This window comes from Colobus angolensis, unplaced genomic scaffold (genome assembly GCF_000951035.1).
Source record: "Colobus angolensis palliatus isolate OR3802 unplaced genomic scaffold, Cang.pa_1.0 Scaffold140, whole genome shotgun sequence".
NCBI classification, from domain to species: Eukaryota; Metazoa; Chordata; class Mammalia; order Primates; family Cercopithecidae; genus Colobus; species Colobus angolensis.
Genome location: NW_012114489.1, coordinates 4,767,747 through 4,779,386, shown reverse-complemented (window position 1 = coordinate 4,779,386; position 11,640 = coordinate 4,767,747). Strand labels below are relative to the sequence as shown.

Genomic DNA, 11,640 nt, shown 5'->3' with positions numbered 1-11,640 from the left:
TAGCAAGTATCATGAATCATGATGAAATATAAGATGCATTTTTGTTTAAGCCACAAATATGGCAAGCATGGCTGTTAACTCATCTGTTGTTCTTCATTAAATTGGTAGTACTCATATTTACAATAAGATGTGATAAAAAATAGAAGATATAAATAATTATTTTTAGAAAGTATATATATATATATATAAAACTGGTTTCAAATGACACAACTTATTATCTTACAGTCCTAGATATCAAAAGTCTGAAATCAGCTTTACTGGACTAAAATTAAAGTGTCATCAGGGATGCATTCTAGGGGAGAATCTATTTCTCTGCCTTTTCCAACTTCTAGAGGCTGTAGGCATTCTTTGCCTCATGGCCCCTTCCTCCACATTCAAGGAGCAGTGTAGCATCTACTAAGTATGAGTAGGACTCCTATTTCTGTTGGTATATCTGCTTTCTTCCATCCCTGACCCTTCTGCCTCCCTCTTATAAGAACTCCTGTGATTACACTGGGACCACCTAGATGATCCAGGATATCTCAAGATCCTCAACTTAATCACATGCAAAAAAAAAAAATCCCTTATGCTGTGTAATGTAACACTCAGTGGTCCCACAAATTAGGATGTGAACATATTTTGGGATACATTATCTTCCTGAGTGAGTGTCTGTCCTTAGTGCTGCCTCCGTCCCTGAGCTTCTTCTGGGATTAAACACTTCACTCTGAATTCTATCTCCTGACAAGGATGTTTTCTTCTTCCAGTAGTTCACAAAATTATTGATGTTTGAGAATCTAATTTCTGCATCACCAGAAACTTTATATAAGATGAGGTTAGGTAGGAAACAATAGAGATTGGGAAAGCCCTGCCCAGTGAAACCTGGGTGCCCAAAATGACATGTAGCCACTGTGTGACAGGATGTAGGCCACATACTGGCACCACATTCTCCCTCCTTGGGCACCCAGTAAGACTGTCTTTCCTATCCTACCTCACAGTTAGGTGTGTCTTGGGATAAAGTTCTAGTTGGGTGAGTGTGAATAGGAGTGATAGAGGAATGTGGGAGGAATGTGTTTCTAGGTCTGGGCCACAAATCCTTCCACAAAAGATCCTCACTGCTCTTCTCCCTTCTGCTAGTAGATACTGATGTCCCTGGTGACCATGGAAGCCACACATTGAAGGCAGCAGGATTTTGTCAGCCTGGTTCCCAGAATGACTCTATGTAGCAGAGTTGGCTATGTACCCTTCTATCAGCCACACTTCTAGCTTCTGTAAATTTGATGCCTTAACATCTGTCTTGCATGCATATGCCAGACACACCTTGTTGTACACAATTCAATAATATGTCTAAGTCACCTTATCTTGGCCTCCTGCCTCCCTCATTGCTTCTCCTTCCCTTGGCAATAGCCAATAATCAGTAGCATTTCTGTATACTAACAATGAACTATCTGAAAAAGAAATCAAGAAGGCAATCTGCTGTGACCACCAGCTAAGATCAAAATCACTAAGAGAATAAATTTCAAATGCCTTCACCACAAAAAATTAAGTATTTTAGGTGACAGTTATGTTAATTAGCTTGATTAAATTATTCCACATTGTTTTAATAAGTCATAATATCAATTTGTACTCTAAATACATACAGCCCTGTAATATGTCAATTTACAATTAAAAATAAAAATTTAAAAAGAAAGGAAAACAATCCCATTTACAATAGCATAAAAAATACTTAGGAATACATTTAAGTAGGGAGATGAAAAATCTATACACTGAAAACTATAAAACATTGATGAAAGAAACTGAAGAAGTCACCAATAAATAGACATTTTCATGTATTACGGGATTAATATTAAAATTTCCATAGTACCCAAGTGATCTACAGATTCAAGGTAATTCCTATCAAAATTCCAATGACATTTTTCACAGAAATAGAAAAATAATCCTATTATTCATGTAGAACCACATAACACCCCAAATAGCCAAAGCTGTCTTGAGCAAAAAATAATAAATCTGGAAGCATTACACTTCTTGATCTCAAAATATACTGCAAAGTTACAGTTATTGAAACAGCAGATTACTGGCATATAAACAGGCACATGGACCAATGGAACAGAATAGAGACTTCAGAAATAAATCCTTGCATTTACAGTCAACTAATATTTCACAAAGTTGCCAAGAACACACAGTGGAGAAAAGATAGTCTCTTTAATAATTGGTGTTGAGAAAACTGAATATCCACATGCAGAAGAATAAAATTGGACTTTTATCTCACCCCATATACAGAAATAAACCCAAAATGGATTAAACACTTAAACATAAGACATGAAGCTATGAAACTCTTAGAAGAAAACATAGGGAAAATATTTCTTGACAATAGTTTTGGCAAAGATTCTTTTTTTGATATGACTCCAAAATCACAAGCAACAGAAGCAAAAATAGACACATGGGATTGTGTCAAACTAAAAAGCTTTTGCACAGCAAATAAAATAATCAGCAGGGTGGATAGACAAGCTATGAAATGAAAGAAAACATTTGGAGACCATATATCTAATATGGAGCTAATATCTAAAATATATAAGGAACTCAAATAGCTCAATAGAAATAAAACAAATAGCGTGATTTAAAAAATGAACATAAAATCAGAATAAATCTCAAAATAAGATGTATAAGTGGCTGATATATATTTTTAAATGCTCAATATCACTGATCAACAGGAAATGCAAATTAAAACCACGGTGAGATCTTAATTCACATCTGTCACACTGACTATTACTAAAAAGAAAAAGACGACCAGTCTTGCTGAGGATGTGGAGGAAAGTGAACTCTTGTACATGGTTGGTGGGAATGTAAATTAGTAAATCCATGATGGAAAACTGCATAGAAGTTTCTCAAAAAATTAAAAATAGGGCTATCAGATGATACAGCAATCCTTCTTCTGGGTATATATCCAAAGAAAATGCAATTTGTGTGTTGAAGAATATCTGTACTCTCATGTTCATTGCATTATTTGCAATAGCCAACATGTAAAATCAACTTAAGTGTCCATTGACAGGTGAACGGCTTAAGAAAATGTGACATATACACACACATAGATGTATACAATGGAATACTAGTCAGCTTTAAGAAAGGAAACAATCCTGTCATTCACAATGACATTGATGAATCTGGAGGACATTATGTTAAGTGAGATAAGCTAGACACAGAAAGACAAACACTGCACGATCTCACTTTTATGAGAAGTCTGAAAAAGTTGAACTGATAAAATGAGAGTCAAATGGTGGCTACCAGGGACTGGATGTAGGGGATAGAAATGGGGAGATACTAGTCAAAGGGTACAAAGTTTCAGTCAGACAAGAGGAATAATCTTTGGCGAACTATTATACAGCATGGTGACTACAGCTAATAATAATGTATTGTGTACTTGAAGATTGCTGAGAGTAGATTTTAAATGTTCTTACCACAAAAAATAATGATGTGAGGTGATGGATATGTTAATTATATTAATTTAATCATCTCACAGTGTATACATACATCAAAACATCACATTGTACACCATAAATATATACAATTTTAATTGTAAATTATACCTTAATAAAGCTGGAAAAATAAAAATATTTTTATATAATGTAATAAATAAATAGGTGAACAACTATACCATTAAGAAATTTACTATGGAGTAAGCAAAAATGTAGCCATAAGTAGTCTTCGAATATTTGAAAGGGTTGTCATTTTGAGAAGAAAGTAGGAAAGAAAGCATTTGTTTTGAAAAAGATCTAGAATCAGTGGGTTGAAGATAAAGAAAAGCAGATTTCACTTCAATATGCCAGGCACAATGTCACCAAAGGAATTTTTGCACAGGTTATTCCCTGTGTGTGAAATGTTCTTCCTCAAAGTGACATCATGGTTAACTGTCTCCCTCTTTCAGGTCTTTGTCACATCAATTGTCACCTTCTCAAGGAAACATACTCTAATTACCCCATTTACAATTCTAATCTCTCTTTGGACAGTCCTGTTGCAGTCCTCTTACCCTGCTCTTTTTAAAAATTTTTTTCACTATAAAATGTGCTAAATTTAATATCTACATGGTTGAGTGTGGCTCCACTAACTACCTGTGGATATTTAAATATAGATACTAATTAACTAAATTTAAATAAAATAAAATAAAGTATTTCTTTAGATGCATTAACCATGTTCCAAGTGCTTAAAGGTACATATGACTCCTGTCTACCATATTGAACAATGCAGATATTACAGGACATTTCCATAATAGCAGAAAGTTCTATTGGACAACACTATTATATCATTTAGTACATTTACTGCCCTTCAGCTAGAATGCAGACCCCATGAAAACGTGTCCTAAGAACATAGTAGGCATTCAATAAATATTTGTTTAATGAATTAATATATGAAGAAAATGAGAAGTTGTGGGAAGAGTATCAAATGAAACAATCTGGACCTGACCAGATTGTACACAGTACATCCTACATGGTACACAGAAGGCATACAGGAAAATTTGGACATTTAGAATGAATAAATATGGATGCTGAAAAGAAAATCTATTAATCTAATGCCATTGTAATGGAATGAATATGGAAGGGTCTGATTTCTAAATCTCTCTGAAATAAAAAATTTGATAGACCTATCAAGCTGATGTCAGTTTGATTCAGCATTCTTAGCAGCGAGTTTGGAGATTGCCAGATCTGGAAATCATGGCAGAGATTTGACTTGAGCACCCTGGGGATATGAGCTTATCAAATAATACTATGCAGACAGAAAGCTAAAGAAGTTGAAAACAGAACTTTGGGGAAGTTCTTACACACAAGATCTTAAGCATATTTTTCCTTGTGTTTTCAACAGTAGATTTCAAAAGGTTGTTTGGAATAAATGCCATTTTATTTATTCTATTAACAAAGTTGCATCATACAAAGTGACCACAATACAAAGTTACAAGACATGATTCTGTAACAATTGCTTCATAAGTATTGGGTCTGTCTCTCATTGTTAATAACTTATAAAGAGAGATATTTATAAACACAAATGAGGAAACAATGATTCTTATTTTTTTTGGTTATTTAATAATTTTAGCAGTACATTTTACTTCTGTTTATTCTTTAATGTTCTTATTTCTACACTATCTTAAGCACTCTTTTCTTTAATAAACGGACTTCATGTGAAATCAGTAGTGTGAAAAACAGAAGATATTTTAATAAACAAATATGAGACTTACCTTAGCAACAACATTAAAAAGGCACTTACCTGTTAGTGGATACTGTTTTTATTAACATTTTAGGGAATTTTCTGGTATTAAAGGCAAGGGACCTTTCTGTGATATATACACTTTATGGACTCATGTTATCAAAAAATTATAATACAACAAATGCAAAGGCCAAATCTTGGAAAGAGATTTTGGATAAGAATTGATTGTTCAGCCTGAATCTAGGTTTATCTGTATCAAATAAGGACCAAGTTGTGCCATCATACATTCTACTCTTTAGTTTCTATTCTAGGGCAATGGACAGTAGTGATTAAGAGCTTCGCTTTTGGTGCTATATTATGTGGTTTCGAACCCTGGTTCTGTAATTTCCTAATTGTACAATTCATACAGGCTACTTTATGACTCTGTGTTTTGGTTTTCTTAGCTATGTGATGATGAAACAGTACTCTTTCATAACACCGTTTTCAGGCTTACAAATGAGATATAATAGTGCCCGAAACATTAAATAAGCACCAAATAAATGGTAGTGATCCTAAGTTTGCCTTGGGCCCTCTTACTCTTATCTCCAAACTGTTATCTAGACCCTATATATTCCAATCATCTACAGAAATTTTTTTATTCTATTTAACTCTTTTAAAATCCCTACTCCTTTTTTTGGCTCTTTATCTTTACATGAACAAGTGAACACAATCATTTAAAAAATATTTTGGTATAAAATCCTTCTCTCAATTATGGTCTAACTGTCCTTTGTATTTAAGCTTATATTCAAATATTTCATTATTTCTTCAATTCATAGCAACCGGCTAACACCAAACCCTTATCCATCTCCCCACACACTCTAAATCAGTCACTCTTGTCTCACTAATGACACCAATTACCTCCTAAACACCAAATCAAATGAACACTTCATTGTTTTTATTTTTGTGAGACTTCTAACTTCAATACTGTTCATCAGTCTTTCCTTTAGCTCTTTTCCATTAGTCTCCATGATACTGCTCTTCCTATTTGTCTTTCTGCTCTATTGGTAGCTCTTTCTCATTCAAACATATTGATTTTTCTTTTACTTATCCCTTATATGCTGGAACATTCTAGTCAGCTGTTCTAAGAGCTATTCTCTGCAAACAGTGTCTTACACAAAGATTCCTGACCAAATGTGCAGTGGGGACTAAAATTCAGCTTGCTTCTAGAATAAAAAAGCATAAAGTATCTGGTTTTGATGAGGATGTTGAACAACAATAACTGTTATATGCTATTGGTGTGAGTGTACATTAACACAACCTCTGTGGAAAAAATGCATATGCTTCTATTATCCTCAATATACTAATCTATTTTCTCAAGCCTAGAAACACATAAAATAGTTTCAGATTTGCTAACCCACATGACTGTGAAAGGTAAGATTCCTAAATTGAGTGTATTATTTTTTATAATTCTGTGTGTGTGTTGAAATTTACATACCCTAAAATATAAAGATCGTACCTGTGAGATTTGATGAGTTTTGACAAATGCATACACATGCATACACTGGTGAAACCCACACCTCCATCAAGATGTACAATATTTCCATCTCCCCACAGATTTTCCTCCTCCTCCTTTCCTGTCAACTCCTCAGAACCCTAATAACCACTTTACTAATTTGTTTCCTAATAAGTTAATGTTTTCTGCTCTAGAACTTCATATAAAAAATCATATACTATATACTATTTTGTGTCCAGATTCTTTCGGTGATTGTAATGTTCATAATGTTAAATGTATCTGTAGTTTAGTCCTTTTTCTTGTTGAGTAGTGTACCTTTATATAATACACCATAACCTGTTTATTCATTCTCTTAACAGATACTTGAGTTACATCCAGTTTTTGCTATTGTGAATAAAACTGCAATTAACATTCCTGTACAAATGTTTTAATGGGAATTAAAAGATTTTTCTTTCGGATAAATACCTAGAAGTTGAATTACTTCATCATAGGATATGCATATGTTTAACTTCATTAGAAACTTTCACACAGTTTTAAAAATGGTTGTGTCATTTTAAAAACAAAACAAAAGAAAAAACATTGCATTTGATTTCCTTCAGTTGCTCTCTATCCTCTTCAATATTTGGTGATGTCAGTCTTTTTCACTGTAACCATTATTCATGTATGGCTACATTGTAATGTCCCTGTTCAATACTTTTGCCTGTTGTATATAATTACTTTGCTGAGTTAGTGAATTTATATATTCTGCATAACAATGCTTTGTCACATACATAATTTGCACATAATGTCTCCAGGCCTGTGGTTTATGAATTAATTTTCTTAATTGTATCTCTTGATGTGAAAATGTTTCCATTTTGATAACATCTAAGGTATAATTTTTTGTCTGTGATGGTAATTGTTCCATGTCGTGCTAAGAAATCTTTGCCTACTTCAAGTTAGTAAAGATATTATATGTTTTCTTCACAAAGTTTTATATGTCTGACTTTTTTCTTTTTCAATTTGAGAGCAGGTACTGTTTATTAACCAGCCAGCTTAGAAAAATAATCATGGTAGACACCTTAGTTCATTCTTTTAATAAGCCTGTTGATCTCATCCTCCCTGTTGCCAGCATCGCCATCTTCTACAAAATGGGTGGTCTTTTTCTTCATTCTGCCTCGTGGAGAAGATAATTTGAAGGACCACAGGAAGTTATTTGCTTCTTTGAAGCGTTTTCCAACAGTATAGATCTTGTTAATCAGATCATCCATGCAGATGATGCCATATTTACCAAGAGATCGAGCAATCAAAGCGTTATCTGTCAAAGCAATTCGCTTCTTACTGATTTTACCATAACCACGCTTGTAGATTAACTCATTTACTGACATCAGATTTGGGTACCCCCATGCAATATATGGCTCTACAATCCTCAGCATGTTAACTGAAACCTTGTTGAGCTTCACAAAGGTTCCATTGAAGATTTGACTAAGGCGAAGAAGCTGCAACACCTTTCGGACCTTTGGGCTCACACCATTAATACCTCTGATCCTGATGACAAATGCCAATTTGGGTTCTGCAGGTACATAGAAGTTGCCAGCTTTTCTTGTCATCCTTGCCATTTGAATTTCAGTTCTGTACATCTGCCTATATTCCTTGTGATAGGGCTTCGCTTTTTCATAGATAAGCTTCCTCCTTGCCTTTCGAAGCATCTTTTGGGCAAACTTCTTTCTCAGGCGCTTGATCTTCAGCTCTGTGAAATGTCTTCGCTTTTTCTTAAGGGTTTCTGGTACAGCAGGAACCTTCTTCTTCTCTTCTACACCCTCCATGGTTCCAGCGAAAAAAAGAGGCATGTCTAGCTTTTTTATATTTAGGTATATAACTCACATTATGTCAATTTTTGTGGAGATTGTCAGATAACAGTAAGGGTTTATGGATTTTCCATGTCCTAGTTATTCCAGCACCATCTGTTGATTATACTTTCCTACTGATGTGTGTATGTGTGTGTGCATGTGCACAAATGCCCATGTGCATGCCTAGGTCAAAAAATCAATTATCTGTCTAAGTGAGGGTATATATATATATGCATTACTTATTCTATTCCATTGAACTATTGTCTATCATTATGCCACGATTACCATAACTTTATATGGTCTTAAAGTCAAGTAGTATAAAATCCCCCAATGAAATTATACTTTCCATTATTATTTAAGTAATTCTAAGTCCTCTTACAACCCTATATACATTTTATATTTCAAAATGTTAATTTCTACAAAATATACCCTGCTGTGATTATTATATAGATTGAAATTAATCTATATATCAACTGGAGAGAATTGACAATTTGACACTATTGAATTTTCCAGTCCCATAGACATGACATCTATCTTCATTTATTCAAGTCTTCATTAATTTTTCTCATGTTTTGTTGTTTTAATGGAAGAGTTTTAAATATCTTCTATAAAATTATCAGCATTTTAAGTATTTCTATGTTGTAAATGGATTTTTTTCAGTTTTTCATTATGACTGTATAAAAGTATAAGTCATATTTTCATATCAATCCTGTATCTTGTGTTCTTGCTGAAATCACTTTTTTTGGTAACACTTTTAAAATGTATTCCTTAGAGTTTTCCACAAAAATATTCAGGTAATCTGTGAATAAATACAGTTTCATTCTCTTCTAGTTTTTATGCTTTCTATTTCATTTTTGGTTCTCCACTACTTAGTAACTTTGGTGCAAATTGAAGAGAGAGCTGACTCTGCCTTCTTCTCAACCATAGGGGAAAAGCATCCAGTATTTCCTCATTACATATAATGTAAGCTGTAGCTTTTTGGTACATGTAGGGCTTTTGCTCTTGAGTATGAGTCACATTTCTCTGTTTCCACACATAATTAGCAAAATTTTGTTATCATGTGCACATTGTAAATGAGATGTAGATTCTGGATTCTGATCTCTCTCTCTCTCTTACTTTTTGTCATAGCTGCAAGCTAATTTGAACAAATTAAATCCCAACTTGATACCTGCCCATACCAAGTCCCTCAACTCCCACCTCCGTGACAGATGGCAGCTGAAACTATTCAATTCTTTCAGCCTTACAGATGTTTTATTTTCCCCAACTCTTGCCAAATTCAGGGGCTGTTGAGGAATGTAGGCAGAATTTGTATATATACCTGGGGACTTGTCCTTATGTGGCTCACTCCTTTCAGAATTTCCTCCATCATATTTCAGTTATTTTGGAACCCAAACTCTGTCTTCTCACTCCTGAAGCCAGTAACCAACGGAAGTATTCTTTAGTTCCAGAAGCCTCACCAAAATAGAGGTGTGCCCTCAAGCAAGAAGAAATTACCTAGGAATTTTACCCAAAGTCCTTCACTTTCCTCCAGTTTTTATTCAATTTTGGCCATTCTGTAGTGCCTTCAAGTAGTGTTTGCACCAGAATTTATAATACTTTTTCTGTAAGAAAGTTATTCTGAAAGAAGCTATTCGACCATTACTGGAAGGGAAACTAGAGTTACTGGTTTATTTCTCTATAGTTAATTATTTGTTAAACTAATATATTGTTTATTAATTTATTATATAATGTTTTGTGTTATTTTGTCTGAGTTCCCTGCATCTTCCATTATATTATCCTAAATTTTGTGTAAGTTTTCATTTTATCTGAAAAACTATCTCAAAACTTATTTGAGTAGACAAGTACTATGTATATTAGTGTCATTCATGCCATGCCCCTATCATTAAGTTGCACATTATATATGTTCATTAAATAGACATTCTTTGGGTTTACTTCCAGAACTTAAATGTTTTCTATGTAAACAATTTCTGATATTCTAACTATCACAATCACATTTCATAAGAAATGAGTGTGCCAGAGGAAAAAAAATAGGTCCATCTCAAAATACGTACATGATCTTTTTATTCTTTGTGATATGAATATTGCTGAGGAATTAATAGAGTAATAGGTTATTAGTCTTGATATCAATATTAAAGGTCATCTGTTTCAACCAATTCAGACTTCTTGATTCAATCTCATTTAGAGAATGGATTTTATCCAAAGATAAATCATTATTATCAAAATGTTCTTTCCACATGTGCATTAAAATGCAAATACTGAAATTCAAATTACCAGTTGCCTTCTTGTGGTTTAATAATCACAACATTTTTATTTCCAGGTCAAATGCCACTGATTTCAACTCACAAGATTATGAAATGAGTTGATTTAGAGTGTGTGCCAGAATGAATGGGGGGGGGTGGTAATGGATCAAGCTAAGTGAAGTTGTAAAAATAAAATCATGCCATAGTGAAGAAGAGTTAAAATATGCTGAATTCCTTTCCATTTGGGGTTTAATATTCATTCAGCTCATTAAGTAGAGAATGGATTAGGCTAATCCCAACTGTAATTATACATTCTATCAGGCATATAAAGGTAAGCTAGAGAGTGAGTCTGCATTGCCATAAAATTCAGGTTTCAGATAATCAGCACAACAGAATTAAGCTGTCAGTGAATGACATTCATTATGTGGCATAAGCCTAAAACAGATGCAAGTAACTCAATGTTGGCTGTATAGTAGATGTCAAGAAACAAATATATTTAGCTAACTTCTCAAGTTTTAGGAAAATACTTATATGGTAATTCTACTGACAGGCTTTTAGATAATACACATTGAAGCTAGAAACCAGTATTTTTTGTTTTAACCTCTAGGGGAAGCGAGTAGAAATCAGAGTAGAAATCAAGATGATCATGTTAGAATACTATGTTATTTTTGTTGTTGTTGTTGTTGTCGTTTGTTTGTTTGAGATGGAGTCTCGCTCTGTCACCAGGCTGGAGTGCAGTGGCATGATCTTGGCTCCCTGCAACCTCCGACTCCCTGGTTCAAGCAATTCTCCTGCCTCAGCCTCCCGAGTAGTTGGGATTACAGGCACGCACCATCACGCCCAGCTAATTTTTGTATTTTTAGTAGAGACGGGGTTTCACCATGTTGGCCAGGATGAGAATACTATGTTCTTT

The 11,640-nt window shown here is 34.0% G+C and overlaps 1 pseudogene; it reads right to left on the bottom strand.

Annotated features, from left to right (window-relative positions):
- Positions 1–7,719: 7,719 nt before the first annotated feature.
- Positions 7,720–8,463, bottom strand: LOC105506860 (annotated as a pseudogene).
- Positions 8,464–11,640: the final 3,177 nt, after the last annotated feature.